This window comes from Ambystoma mexicanum, chromosome 6q, assembly GCF_040938575.1.
Source record: "Ambystoma mexicanum isolate Mex_15411 chromosome 6q, UKY_AmexF1_1, whole genome shotgun sequence".
Taxonomy (NCBI): domain Eukaryota; kingdom Metazoa; phylum Chordata; class Amphibia; order Caudata; family Ambystomatidae; genus Ambystoma; species Ambystoma mexicanum.
In genome coordinates this window covers 1212717088-1212732284 of record NC_090937.1, presented here as the reverse complement: position 1 = coordinate 1212732284, position 15197 = coordinate 1212717088, and positions in this window count along the sequence as shown.

Below are 15197 nucleotides of genomic sequence, written 5' to 3'. Positions count from 1 at the left end.
TGTAAACGAGATGAAACGTGTTCGTAGAACACACCACATGTCCGGAATGGCTGTAAATGCGCAAAATGGGAGTGTGTGAAGGACAGTATACCTGTCCGTATCGGGCGCAGCCAAAATGGTGCCATCCGTAGAACAGGCGCGGTGGACGGCAAGTTCGTAGGCAAACAAAATGGAGTTGTCCTAAGGACACTGGAACTGTCCGTACAGTGAACATATCATGTATGCACATGCGCAGTACAACAAAGTATAGCGAACATCGCGCCTGTCCCTAAATGTCTGTCTCACGTGTGTCGCACTTTGAATTAGTTTGAGAACCCAAACACTGTCCGTAGAACACGTGCGTGCATGTGCACGTTTGGTACTCTGCATTTGCTGTCCAGCGGACTCCCATTTCTGGCGCGGATGTGTTCAGGACATCATCATGTGACCGCACCCATGCTGAGCGTGTGGACTCATTTGCGCAGTTTGTGTGCTTCCGCAACAGTCCAAAAGAACTTGTAGACAGAAGGCAAAGTATTGTAGAGTGTAAAAATATAATTTCACATATCCCAAACAATAGCTGACCTGAGAACTTTGTGTGTAAAATTTTTGTACCGCTTTGCAGTGATGAAGACGGTCACGAGGCACACCCCTCCGCCCCTACAAATGGCCACACCCCGAGTGCATCTTCTAGCTATAGCAGATTGAGGTGTACTGCCTTTACTGCTGTAGTGACCAAAAGGAAACTAATCGGTATGGCTTCCATGGCTGCTGTTGGTTCATTAGCCTCTGCACCACCCCCAAACCCGCCACCACCACCACCTCCCCAAGGGCCTGCAGAGAGATATATGGGTGAGGATGTAGAGAGCGAGGAAGAAGAGGAGGAAGAGAATGAAGTGGAGGAACTCAGCACTAGGAGCACCCGCCGGGAGTGGCGGTTATTTTCCGTTTATGGGAATGTACCAAAAGCATGTGCGAACCTGGTGAAGTGTAACCAGTGCGAGGTGGCGCTGAGTCGCGGGAGACTTGGTTCGTACAGCTTTGGTACGACAACCATGAAGCGACACCTCACTTCGTTCCACAATGCGGACATTCGCAAGGTGGTGCCATGTGAAGAGTGTAGTCGATTGAGTTCCTCCACAGCATCCTCCGTGTCCGATCCTACCACCACAAGAGACACTCCTGTGGAGGAGCAACCCCCCTCCAGCTGCCTCACAAGCCATTCGCAATGCTGTTGACCCTTACCTTTCAAAGGTGACAATAGTGTGTAAGTATTCTGCAGGGGGAGAGTTTTCAAAGTGCTTTTGAGGCTTCGGTCACAGAGCACCAGAAGATCTGCTCCTTACCTAAATAAAGCTCACCCTATATCTTTCTCTGTTCACTTGCCCTTTCTTATCCCAGTGGCTGGTACCCTTCCTTACCCTCCTTTGGCCTCATCTCATAGTGTATCGTGTGCTGTGAAGCAATAAACGTGAAAACAACATAAATTACAGAAAAGGCTCTTTTCAGAGCCGCCTTTCTCAGTTTAAAGATAGAACTAGGAATTGGCTGTCGTAGACCCCCGCGGAGTGGTGGAAAAGTTTGTGGACAGTCATAAGGGAAAAAAGGGAGGGTGCAAGCGGAGCAAACACAATGACGTGTGCGCACTTGTGTACAGGTGCGTTATATATGACTTATCATATCATAACATATCATTTTATCACAGATGCCCAGAAAAATATACAGTGCTGCAGTAAGAAACGGCTAGACTGGCAGAACCCAAATGCCAGTCTAGCCAGGTAATTACACTTAGCAGGACTACTTTATCAGAAATGCCCATTTAAAAAAAGTCATACCAAACTGAGGAATGACTAGACGGGCTGCACCAAAATGCCTCTCTAGCCACTAATACCACATATCATGCCTGCTTAGCATGGACATGGACGACCATTATGATTTATTCACAACCCCAACCCCCCCACACATCCCTTCTCCATCCCATCCCCTACCCCTACCCCAACCTCCAAAATCAGCTAATTGGCCCAGAATTACCTCAGTCCCTCTTCCTTGTCCCAGTGCTTACGTATGAGGCTCCTTGCCTCACTGGTAAGTACTGGAGGAAGAGTGGGACTAGGAGCAATGAAGATTACAGGTAGCTAAGTCAGGCATTACCTTCATGTACCGCTACCTTATCCCAGTACTTGTGTATGAGGCATAGTGCCTACACAAGTACTGGGATGAGGAAGAATAGGGCTAGGTCTAAAGAAGATTACCAATAATTAATCAAGGCATTAAACACAAGTAGTGGTGCAACACCATTGAGCTGACTGGGCTGCAGCACTCCCCCCCCACTGAAATTGTGGGCTATGTTGACTTGACCTGGCTGACCTACAGAGAAGTTACCGGACAGAAAAGGACACAGATGTTAAACTGCACCTGGGTTTTGCCGTTAACAAGGGCCCGGCCCAGCAATTACTAATGTACAGCATTTCACTGTTTGTACCTGCATTCAAATGCTAAATTTTTTAAGTAACTGAAATTGTGTTGTGGGTTTAGTACTTGCATGGCATGGGAGTGATTGGAAGGGTAGAGCGGAAACAGGAGACCAGTCGTTCTCACAGCAGCCCATAAGTGGGTGCTTTCAGACATAAAGGAGAGAGTTAACTGCTTGTAACATTGAAGCTGCACTAGAATAGTCTCATTAAAATGCGTAAAGAAGTTATATGTCCCCACACAAATAAGTTTGCTCCTCCCCACCACACATGACGTTAGCACCTCTCCCAACATTTGAAAAGTTAGCCCCCCTGAAATGCAGGTTTTGATGCGCCCCTGAACACAAGCACACACACCATTCACCATATTTACACATGCACACCCAGCCATCCATATATTTAAGAGTGCACTCTTTCACCATACAGGCACACCCAGCAGCCACCCATACATTTAAGTGTGCACCCTTTCACCATACAGGCACACCCAGGCATCATCCCATACATTTCAGTGCGCATCCTTTCACCGTACACGCACACCCAGCCACCCATACATTTGTGTGCACCCTTTCACCATACCCTCATACAGACAGTCACCTATACATTTAAGTGTGGACACTTTCACCATACAGGCACACCCAAGCAGCCACCCATACATTTAATTGTGCATCCTTCTCACCGTACATGCACACATGCATACCCAGCTACCCATACATTTGTGTGCACCCTTTCACCATACACTTACACACGGACACGCCATGGGTTGAGGGGAGCCATAATACTTCAAAAATACATTGGGCCTCATTAGGACCCTGGCGGTGACGGTATGAATGGTGCCGGTAAGGCACCGGCACCGTTCATACCATCCCGCCGCATTACGAGTTCTGTCCGCCGGTTCCCAACAGCCCGCCAGGTCTTACCTGGCGGGCGGTGCGGCACCCACAAGCATAACTCATAACTGCGCCGGCACCGTTATCAATGGTGCCGGCGCAACCATGCTCCCCACCCCCATTCTGCCCTAATCTCGTAATGGGCCGTATTGCCCAATCGCGGGAGGCGGTGCCGGTAGCAAGCATGGCGGAGCCGTGCCTGCCATACAGGCAAGGCTACCGCCATGCTTGTAAATGAAGCCCATTGTTTCTTTTTGAAGTCACTCTGACTTCCTAAAGACATTATTTCCGTTAAGGACTGAACCATAACGGAAATAATGTCTTTATGAAGGCAGAGTGACTTTTTTTTTTTTGAAGTCATAGGGTTCCCCCACCCCATGACATGGAGGCCTCCAGCCTAGGGTCTTGATGTCATGGGGTGGGGGTAGCCACCGGACTTTTTGTATTCACTCTGCCTTCATAAAGAAATTATTTCTGTTACATAAATAATTTCTTTAAAAATGCAGAGTGAATTCAAAAAGAAAATGAAAAAAAAAAATTTGCAAAATAATTTTTTTTTTTTTTACTCCAAGTGGGGGGCCCTTCCAGAACATGTGGTCGCGGGGCCCCCCACCCCGCAGGGGGTGCGGGGGCCTATGTTACGCCAGTGTTTGCAATGGCTAGTGGACTGGTAGTGTTTTAAAATGGACAGTGGGCACCTCGGATGGCAATATCAAAATGTTTAAAAGATTGACCATCAAGCGACTAGCTTTGACTGTGCCATTTCCTTCAGCAAGTAACTTCATCCAATCCTCAATTTTGTCAGGGGTTAGGTCTACCAAATCTTCCATTCCACTTTTAGAAACACGAGTGACAACTTGAGATGGCTTCTGTATGTTTGCAGCTGACCAATAAATGCATTTTCCAGCATGATTACAATCTAACCTCCCATTTATCTTCAACACATTTTTGGCTACCTGTGATTATATTGCCAATGATATCAGTGCACGATCGCCATTTACACCAAAGATCACCTTAAATTGCAGGGTATGCTCCAGGGTGGTTTTATTATCAAAAAGGTAATCTAATGTCGGCTTGTCCTTTCCTTTGCCCCATGTGAATTGACTCGGTACATCACCTTTGGCTCTTCCTTTTATAAGTGTGAGTTCCCAGTCTTCCAAGAGGGCCAGCCAACGCTTTCCATTAGCGTTACCTTTACCCTGTAACATTTCACTTTTGGAGATAATATTATTATGCACAGGTCCTTCAGAGATGTCCAGGCATCTAGCATTTGCCCCCAAAACCCCCACCATTATTGCACTTGACTCATGGCAGCCTCCCAGTTTGTTAGGATAACTTCTTGTATTTCATGAATTGGTTCTGCATTCCCCAATCCTGGTGATACATATATGTTATAAATCAATATTTTGTCAGTGCCATTTCATTCTTATGTTTCACCTTAACTGCCCACTGCCATGCTTTTGGTTGGGAAAGGAAGCATCTTTGAATCAAAAGAATTTGAGACCCTCCGGCCTTCTTTCCTAAAACTTCATATACTTGGAACCTATCCACCGTTGTCTCTGAGGTCAGCCAAGTTTCTTGAAGCATAAAAATATCATATCTCATCAATACCTCTAAGGAACCCGACTGGTCAAATATGTGTGTCTGACCCCTGGCGTTCCAACATGCAATCCCAGTGGTTCACTTGGTCTCTATAATCTGCATGCGTAGTAAACCCTTTAGCCAAGACCACCCTTTTCATTGGTGTTTGTGTATGGTGAGGCGTATTTCCTCTTGTGTGTGCCTGGCCTATCAATCGCAATGTGCACCTGGCATTTGTCACAACAGCCCTTTAATGACACATTGGCATTTTCTTTGTCTAATACATAAGCCAAACTGAGCAGTGTGGCCTTGTGGGAGCAAATTAATTCTGCTATTTCGGGCAACGCACAGTGTATGTGAAATACATTACACACATTACGGGTTCCACAAACTAAAAATCAGATGTATTCAACATATGTAAAAAAGAAATTCGGTGTAAGATGGCAATTCATTCACCACAGTTAGTTCTCTTTTCCATTCTGGCATATTGGATTTCAATTGTGAATATTTTTGAGTCAACAGGTGGGAACACCCCAGGGGAGATAGGTTGTATATCATTTGGCTTGCTGCTAGTGTCAGACTGTTGTATACAACCATTACCCTTTGCCTCTATATCTGTGGCACCAGAAGGCTTACTAGCAATGTTCAGCGTAGGGTCGAATTTAATACAAGACTTATCAGTTACTATTTCCTCAATACAGGTTGTTCTTTTGTCTCGCACAGGCCAACTGTTCAGGGTCCCCGGAGCCCAATACCTCCTCTTTTGGGGTCCTATGTCTTTTCTTCATCTTCTCCTTGTCTTGGGTCGGATTATTCAATATATAGTTGAGTTTAAAGGGTGAGTTAAACCAGGATTAAGAAGGTGCAGGGACAAGCCAGGCTTCTTTCTTTCTTCCTGTTTTCTGAGAGTCTGGAAGATTGTCGAGTCCTCTATTGTCTCCAAACCGTCGACCTGGCCTTCCTGGTCAGACTGGCTATTTCCGTGACAGAGGACATGTTGCCCACCACCGCTAACCCAGCATTCTTTGATCCTGCTGACTTATTTTTGAGTTATTCAGCCAAATAGTGAATTGGTGCACTCTACAGGTTTAGTTCTTGCAATATCATACCACGCAACTTGAGCAGGATTTTTACAGCAAGATACATTGTGTTGATGCCGTCTGCATAACCCGGCTTACTTCAGGTAGTTAAGTTCAGACTTGTGGTGTGTGCGTCTCAGTATGATGGAAATAACACAGGAGTAATCGACATTCTTTGTGAGTGTACCAGGGTTGGATGTGGATGACAAACTTTATAGATCCATGTATTAATACATTTGATGAAAGACATGTATTGCTATTGCTATTGTTGTGCATGTAATACACATGAATACAAAGTATGTGCACAAATAAGGTACAGGAATAGTTTTTGAAGAGCCACATTTCTAAAATGGTTGCACAAAGAGTATTCACAACCCCAAGGGCTAGATAAAGACCATTTGGCTACATATTGAGATACATTGTGACTTATGAGAAGTACTATTGCAGAGAGACAACGCCTGAAAAATCCTGGGTGAATTAACACTCTCTATCCTTCTGCAAATCCTTTCAGGTTAAATCACCAGATTCAGGTGAGTTTGTGGCCAGAATATTGCTACAACCCAAATGTAAGAGTATTTAGCATTATTTTTATGCAGCACCTCTGCATGGGTTTGGTGCATTGCTATAATGCGGTACAGCAAGGCATGTGTTGCCAGTGTGACATGGACATGTAAATGAAAACAGGATATTCAGTCAAAAACGATTTCAACATTTAAAATGCAAATAATTTTTTTTCACAGTTAAAAGCATATTTTTTTTCTCCACCTGAAATTCCTCTGTTGCAGGAGACACATTTGAGGATTAATGAACTAACCTTATTAACAATAATAACGATTCTAACTCATTAATAATATACATGTGTTCTCCAGTGCAAAATGGGATGGAAAATGACAGGCTCTGAAAGTCATTTTAAACGCGCATCCAGATTTTTTTCTTTGCTTCTATCTGCGCGACTCGAATAAGCAGGAAATCAGTTTGGTTACAGTTGCAATTGTATAAGCCAAGCCATTGTTAAAGAAAAGGAGGGTAGGACATGATAGAATTTCATTGGTTGAACTCGTTTGGCAGGCTGTAACAGAGCTTTGCTAATGAATCTTGGGGAAAAAGAGAGGAGAAGACATTTTACACAGCTGGGAGAAAGACCGGGCTGGTGGCTGGGGATTTTCCTGATTGAAAAAGCAGATCCCAGTGCACTGCTGCAGAGACTGGGAATTCCAGTCAATAAGCCCCGGTTTGACTGACGGCAGATGCTCGTCCTTGCTGGGGTGATTTAAGAAGAATTAATTGAACCACTTCCAGAAGGCGACCAGCCGACGAACTTCACATGCTGGACAGGCCTGGTAATTATATTACAGAGTGTGGGGGCAGTGTGTATGTGTGCGAAACTATTCAATCAGCATGGAAGAGGGAACTCTAGTGTTTTATCAACAGGTTTAATGTTGCGAATTGAGTATGTTCTCGCCGCTCTCTTCTCATTTTGTTACAGATAAGGTTGTTACTGTGCAGTTTCCATTTATTTCTGTAAAAAGAGTAAGATCGTGTTGAAATGCAATTTTTATAATACACAAAAAATATCTGAAAGCAGACGGATAGTGTGTTTTATTTTTCTCTTTTATTTGTGCATCTACCATTACAGTACTGATAATATGGGGAGGGGTTTAGACAGTGCAATTGTCATTTTTAAGCTAGCTAAAAATAAGACTTTGCGGTAGCTGTGTGCATGATTCCATTTAGTATATAAGTGTATGTTTCTGAACGGAATATAATAATAATATAATGTGAAATAGACTGCTGCTGGAGGTACATGAGTCAGCAGAAAGAGAGGCACTGGACATAGTTCACCGATGTAGATAAGTTGGTGATAAATACCGCATGTTAGCTCGCTGCCGTAGATAAGACAGCGAGGACAGCCCATGGTGGCACTCCAATTGAAAATGTGGTGTTCCTGAAATGTAAGCCTGACGCCTCTCTAGTGATCACACAAACAAACTAAGCATAAATGAGGGGTTCTGCATATTGGGGCCACATATAAAACAAAGGAATTATGCTCACCAGAAATACCACCAATAACGCATACCAACATATTGTATACCACTAAATGTATCAGTGTGCTGAAATAATGTATGTATACTGTAGTACTATATACCAAATCTAATCTGAATGCAAAGAGTGATTATTACTGAATTATTTTCATTTTGGCAGTAAGAAAATACTGCTATGCCCCAAATCTATACAAAATACCCTACAGCCCTCACAAGTTTGAATGAGATTGGGAATTTTGCACACAGAGGTGGGCATTTCAGAAGTATTCATGGAGTGTGTCATAGTGACATTGGATCCTGGCATTCTCACATGGATTCAGGTGAATTCATAGGTAAAGCAATTTCCAAAGACTATATAAAGAACCAGCAAAATCCTGTTTCTTTTTGGGGTTTAGTTTGGGTATAGGAGGGCAAGGCAGAGCCGATCCACCCCAGAAGTTAGAGAAAGAAATTCTTTTTGAGGGATTAGCAAATTGAAACATTTTGTTTTTGTCTGAGAAACCTTTTTTCTTGTGTTCTTATGTTGTGAAACAGGCACTCGGGCAGTTTATTTAGCCATGTTATTGTTTGTTAGATAATCCTTTACTTTTGGTTTCTGATTTACGTTTGAAAATGTTTTGTTGCTTAAATTGTGGAAACTTGTATTTATTTCTTTCTTTTAAAGACAGCTGAATTGGGAAGACAGCGTTTTTGTTATTTAAGAAACTCAAATTAGGTCTGTGATCCCACTCAGTGAGAGAGGATAGACAAAATAACACGAGTGGTGCACTCAACCCCATGAGACATAAGGCATGTAAAAATTCAATCTATGCCCCGTCTTCAGTGAGAGAGGAGGGATGGAAAGATTCAATGTGTGTCCTCCCCCATGCAAGACATCAGAGATGTAAAAATCAAGTGTGCCATAAACCATGCAAGGTACAAGAGACATACAAATGCAGTCTGTGCCCCTACTCCTGTGAGAAATGAGAGGTGAAATAAAGGAGTCTGTGCCCTCACCCATTTGAGTGATAAGATATGTAACACTTTAGTGTGTAAATGGCTCTGTTCAATATTTGTAAGATGTAGGGTAAATTGTACATGAACACCTGGGTTATACTCTGATAATTGATGACTGGTTATACTAGCACACAGGCGAGTTGCCTGTGATGATTCCTGACAGGATACCCCGTCCGAATAAGGACTATATATTAAGAATACAGAAGAGACAATGCTCATGGCCATTGATACTTTTAATGAACATTCAGATTTTCGAGCTATCCAGGAAGAATCTAGCACACCAGCTAAAGCCAATATCGAGTTTCAGTCAAGCTTACCTTGAAAAAGACCTTGGGCCTCATTTCGAGGTCGGAGGTAATGGTCCGGTTCCACTGGCGGGTTGCTGCCAACCCAAAAACACTGAATCTGAAGCTTGACTTCCCGGTGCCACCGGGACATTACAAGTCCCGGCAGCGTGGGAGGTCAGGCAGCAGATTCGGTAACTGTGCATTCCTGTGGTGTCCCATAGGACCCCATGGGAGTGGGGAGATGGAAGCACCGGCACCATTGCTAACAGTGCCGGTGGTTCCATGAAAAGACTGCCTGACCCTGCCGGACGCAATGGCCCCTACAGACCGACTCGTAGTGTGGCGGTCCGGAAACAAGGGTGCCGGTAAGCTTACCAGTACCCTTGTTTCCAGACTGCCACACTCGGAATGAAGCCACTTGTATTGAAACACATGTTGGCTGTGATCAGAAGAAAATCAAACATAACAAATGTAACTCGTGAACAAGTACTAAGTGTACAGATGTATCTGTTGATCAAACTTGATTATGATCTGTTTACAATACATGAGGTTAATTTAATTAAGTGTAGAACTTCAAAATACTAGTTTTGCAGCACTTCTCATTATGCATTATAATTGGTCCAAGCACACTAACAAGAGGTCTTACCCTGACTACTGTTACGATGCTCTGATAATAGACAAACAAAACACACCATGAAAACTGTTTTCACCATCACTTTGGTTACACTTATTATCCTCTCAACTCTCAGCTCAACTCTGATATGTTGTTGACTTTGAGTATAATGTTGCTGTTCTTGTGAAGGCATGGTGTCTCGCCATAGTACACTGTGTAAGCAAGGCATGGTAGCAAACAGTGAAGACAGACACGAGTGATCACAGTTCAAGGGTGTTTTTTGAACTTCAGTGGTTTAGTTTAAAGCCTATCTAAACCTAAATCTAAGGCTGGGAGCAAGCGGCAAGCTACAACCATCAAATAATAATAATGCAGTCCTAGTCTAGTATGTCAAAATGAAAGGGCCCAGGCTAATAAACCTATTGCCAATCCTTACTTCTAAATACAAAACAGTGTGGGACAATAGTGTATGCAAATGAAAAGTGTTCAAGAAATAATATGTCAGGATAGTTGAGCAGTTGGTTTCCCTTCACCTCATTTTCAGCACGGGATAAGGTGGCACGTTCCAGATTCGTACACACTCTGGCTTCTCAGTCACAAGGCTACTATTCACAGCATAGGTATCAAGGTCTTCTGACAAAGGTCCTTTCCAATAACAGTCTCTTACTGCAGAGGGCCTGTCATAACAAGCAAACCCCAAAGTTCCGTTCATATCAGGATTTTCACATTTACAAGATCTCACTTCCATTATTCATCTTGGGTCTCCCTCCTTCAGGCTTGGACTCCTTTTTACCAGAATATTAACAACTAGTCTCTGTCGTTCAGACTCGGACCATGGATCTTCCTCATTCAGGCTGGGATACCATTAGCACAATATTCTTCGTTGGTCTCCCTCCTTCGGACTCAAACCATGTAATCTCACTTTCTACATTTTCCTCTTGATATCAAAATCAAAAAGTGCAATGGGTGTTGCTTAAACCATCGCAGGACCACTTTGATTCACTTCACACAATGTCCTTACTTTCGTTCCTGCCACTTCTTGGCTGGATACCTTTACAGATACCTTCAATTGAGCACCCACGCAAGGACGGACCACTCTGTCACTAGTATTGCACTTTCACCTGCAAATGTTCAAAAATCCATCAGCAATTAAGCTTTCCTTGCGTCTTTCATCTTATGCATTTCAATCTTCATTCTTGCACTCTTTACACAACGTTGCTGCTTGCAGCCTTCACTTCAACACAGACGGGTCTCGAATCGGTCTCCCCAACTCACCGGCTGTGTTGATCTCTCAGGGGCTGCTTTGATCTTGGAGCTAAGGACGGTACCACATCATCGACTGATCCTCCCCGACTCGGTCTGCCGTGAAGGAGGGCCCCGGGTATCTCTGACACACAATACAGGATTCTTCAGTTTGGTGTCTGGGCCTTATGCTTTCTAGTTTGAAGGATTCTTCAAAGTAACAGATTCTCGCTGAAAAGATTAAGGGTATTTCCCTCCTTGAGTACCCTTCCTGGTTTACGTCTTTCTTGCCTTGTTCTGCTGCCATCAGAATAGTGCTGTTCTGTTGTGTGCTTTGCCTCAGAGTGTGCTCTCGTGATCCTCTTTTATCCATGTGGGGAAGGCTAATGGAAGTCAGGTGTGAGGGATTACCAGTAATTGCCTGACATTTTCTGACCATAGTAGTAGGACATGTCAGGTACAATGCTTGGGTGTGAGTCTGTTTTCTACCAGAGTGGGCTTTCTGTGTGAAAGTTTTTGTGAAGGGAAAGGGGGGTAGAGTTTCTAAATATCCTATCGGGTAGTTTGGGGTAAAGGTGTTACAGGGAGGGGGATACACAACTCACCATCGGGTGTCCCTCTCCCTGAAGACCCCTCACCCAGGTGATCCTCCCACACTGGTCCACCCCCAGGGTATGGATCCAAAGGCGAAGGTTGTGCCCTGGCCACCTGAGAGAGAGAGCCCTCAGGACAAGTGGGTGAGACACCCTCTGGCATATGGTGCTTGTTCATTTTAATGAACATCAGTTGTTCTACATGAGTATGGTCAGTGACAATCTCAAAAGCAGCACTCAGAATGCAAAATTATTGAATGGTAGCTGGATGGCAGCTTACGACAGAAAGGTGATGCTGGCCACAGAGACTGCTTGGAAAACCAATAGTAAAGTGGGGCATTGTCCTAGCCAAGCTTATATGTGTCCCTCATATAAAAATCCACCATCTTTGTAGATGCATGCACATTGCTACCACTTGGTGTCATTCCACACCAAGGCACATTGATGAATAGAGAATATGCAATCAAGTACAACAGGGGTGTATGTTTGAGAGTTTTACATCTTACATTGGGTGCACCTGTACATGGCCTATTACAGTGGAGAAGGCAATACCAGAAATGTTTCTTGGGGATGTGTGGTTGTTGTTGTTGCCTCTCATTCAAGACTCTGTTTTGCAAACAATTGATCTTGCAAATGACTGTCCACAGTATGGCATGCAGCCAGTTTAACCCTAAAATGGGTCAAGGAATGAGGCCACATTATACTCCATGTTTTCTTTTATTACTTTTTGCATGGGCAATTATGTAGGATTGCCATCAGTTCTCTCATCAGCTGTACAATGTGTGATTTGTACATTTTGTTATGTCCAAGTACTCATTTTAACATGTTTGTTTTGAATAAATAGATCAATGGAAGTATCTGACTCAGTGAAAAAGAGCTTTTGCTCACACATTCCTCAAAGGGCTGTGGCAAACAACAGTCATTGAACATAAGCTGCCACTGAGTTGGTGTGAAGAAGGCATCATCAATGTTTAACTATGACTGTAGCTTGAAGCACTTACAGCACTGCCTCGCTCACACAGCCAGTCAAGCATATCTAATGTTGAACTGCATCAGGTCGAAGTTGTTTTGATGTCTGTTTTGGTGCCAGATGAGCCTGCAGCGGAATCAGTAGCTGAAGGAGGAGATGCTCTTAAGTGTGGGGGTGGATTTTCAGCTCTAAGATGTAGGCCAGGGGCAGCAGAGCCATGAACAGTTGCGCTTGTTAGAGGAGCAAAATGTTTCACTGCCTAGCCCACCTATTGCATCTCCCACTCCTTCCACACCTTTGTCAAATAAACTTGACTGTCTGTTCACTGTGTGACATATGCCATTCTGGCTTAGCTTAAAGGTCATTATCAGCTGGTAATTCATAGGGTCACTTCTGTCCCCCTTCTTAAATATTGGAATGACCACTGATCGCTTCCAGGAAGGGGGTGTAGGTCCCTGTGATTTATTATTGGTCACCACCAATCACTCCCAGGAAGGGGGAGTAGTTCCCTGTGACTTACTAGTGGTCATTGGAATGCCTAAACGTGTAGGTAACTGTCTTCTTTCGATTTTGAAATGCATATTTGTATCAACTGGAATGGGAGTTATGTGCAGTATAAGAACAGTATCTAAGTTCAATCGATTACACAGCCTCTAGGATCTGACTTTGTAGACACGTATGTGTCAAACTTGTTCCATTGTAAAGTCCCTGTGATGGCATAAGATTGCATAGCGGTATAATTGCATAACCTACTTTCAGATTTAGCTTGTGAGGAGGCACTCATCCTAAAGTGCTTAGCTCTTTAGAGACAGAACCGTTGAGCAGGCAATTAACTGTTCTTTGACACTGGAACTGCCGTGCCCTGTGTGAAGAGAAGTGGGGTTGGAACGATGTCACTTGAAATTATTCTGAATGTTTGCAGTAGTAGACCTTGACGGAAAATGATAGCTGTTGTTGAAATGGAAGGGCACACAGAGGTGCACTTTGTCATTTGGACAGCAGAGGGCAACCTAACACTGATCATTTGCATCAGCTGAGTACAGAAACATACCTAATCATTTTATATGTATATAGATTATGGAAACAATAGTGATGGTGAGGACAAGGACATTGACTACACCACCTCCTCTCATACGAGAACACAGGGAGATGGAGATGTTTGTATGGCTACAAACACTGATACTGAGTCCCACTCTACCATCCCACCACACCAGTGGCCAGGAGGGAGTGTATGAGGAGCAAACACAGCCTAAAAGGGCACCTTCTATCACCAAAACCTGAAAACATGTGCAGGTTGTAGAAATGCCACCACAAACCACTTGTTCTGTGCAGACTCACTTTCCAACACCACCGAGATCCCAAGGTGGCAGAGGTGTGTGTTAATCAACTAGAGCATCTACCAGACAATCATGGCAACCATTACCACATCCTGGACCTGTATGCCATATGGAGTGCCTGGTTGCCTGTTCTTCTGCCTATGTTCAAAAATAATGACAACTACTGTGAGTTAATATTATTATTATTATTATTTACTTGTTTTGGTTTATTATAAACCTTTACAAAACATGTTCATAAAATACAGATAAAAGTAGCACATTGCGTTTGAGTATCATAGAATCACATGAATAACCATTTAATTAAAATACAAAATCTTTCTGATTCACTCATTTGATTACTGTTCATCGTAATTAACATACCACAAATAAAGGCATTCTCACTAAATCAAGAAAACATAACATAAATAATATGTGCAGTTGCTTTTTACATCTAAAATACATTCTTAACAGACCGCCACAGACTCTACCTACCAAACAGACACATTAACAGAGATCACAGATGTTTTTAAAAAAAGCTGTTACACGCATAGTCAACGTTATTGAGTTTTCATGCATCATTCTATACCAGAGCAAATCACTATTCACAGAAGCAGTTGAGTCGACAAATTGAGCAAAATAATTAATTTGATGACGCAAAAGCGCAGGACAAATGAGCAGAATATGTTGGAGTGTTTCTTTCACACCTTTTTTTTACAGAATCGACACAATTTCCAGCCTTCTTATGTTTTCCTTATAGTATAAACATTTTGATTAGTCAACATCACATTCATTCTAAAACGCATGAATTCATTGCATATCATCTTGGATGGGTACTTCAACAAGTAACTTTCCATTACAGGAAAGAATTTCAAAAATGAATATGTCTGGTTGTACAACTTCGAATTGGACACTATACTAATTGTGTTTGACCAATCGTTTCCCCTAATAATTTGTTTAATCGTATTGGGTTTATGCATCCATGTGCAGCGTGCTATGCTCAAATTACTTAATACATTTTCACCCTCTTTATTCAATTTGTTCATAAACACACAGGATGAATCCTTGCCACTCATATATACAAGTCATTCTCCCTAGACATTATGCATTTTCTCCACAATCAGAGTCTTTTCCCAGTTACAAG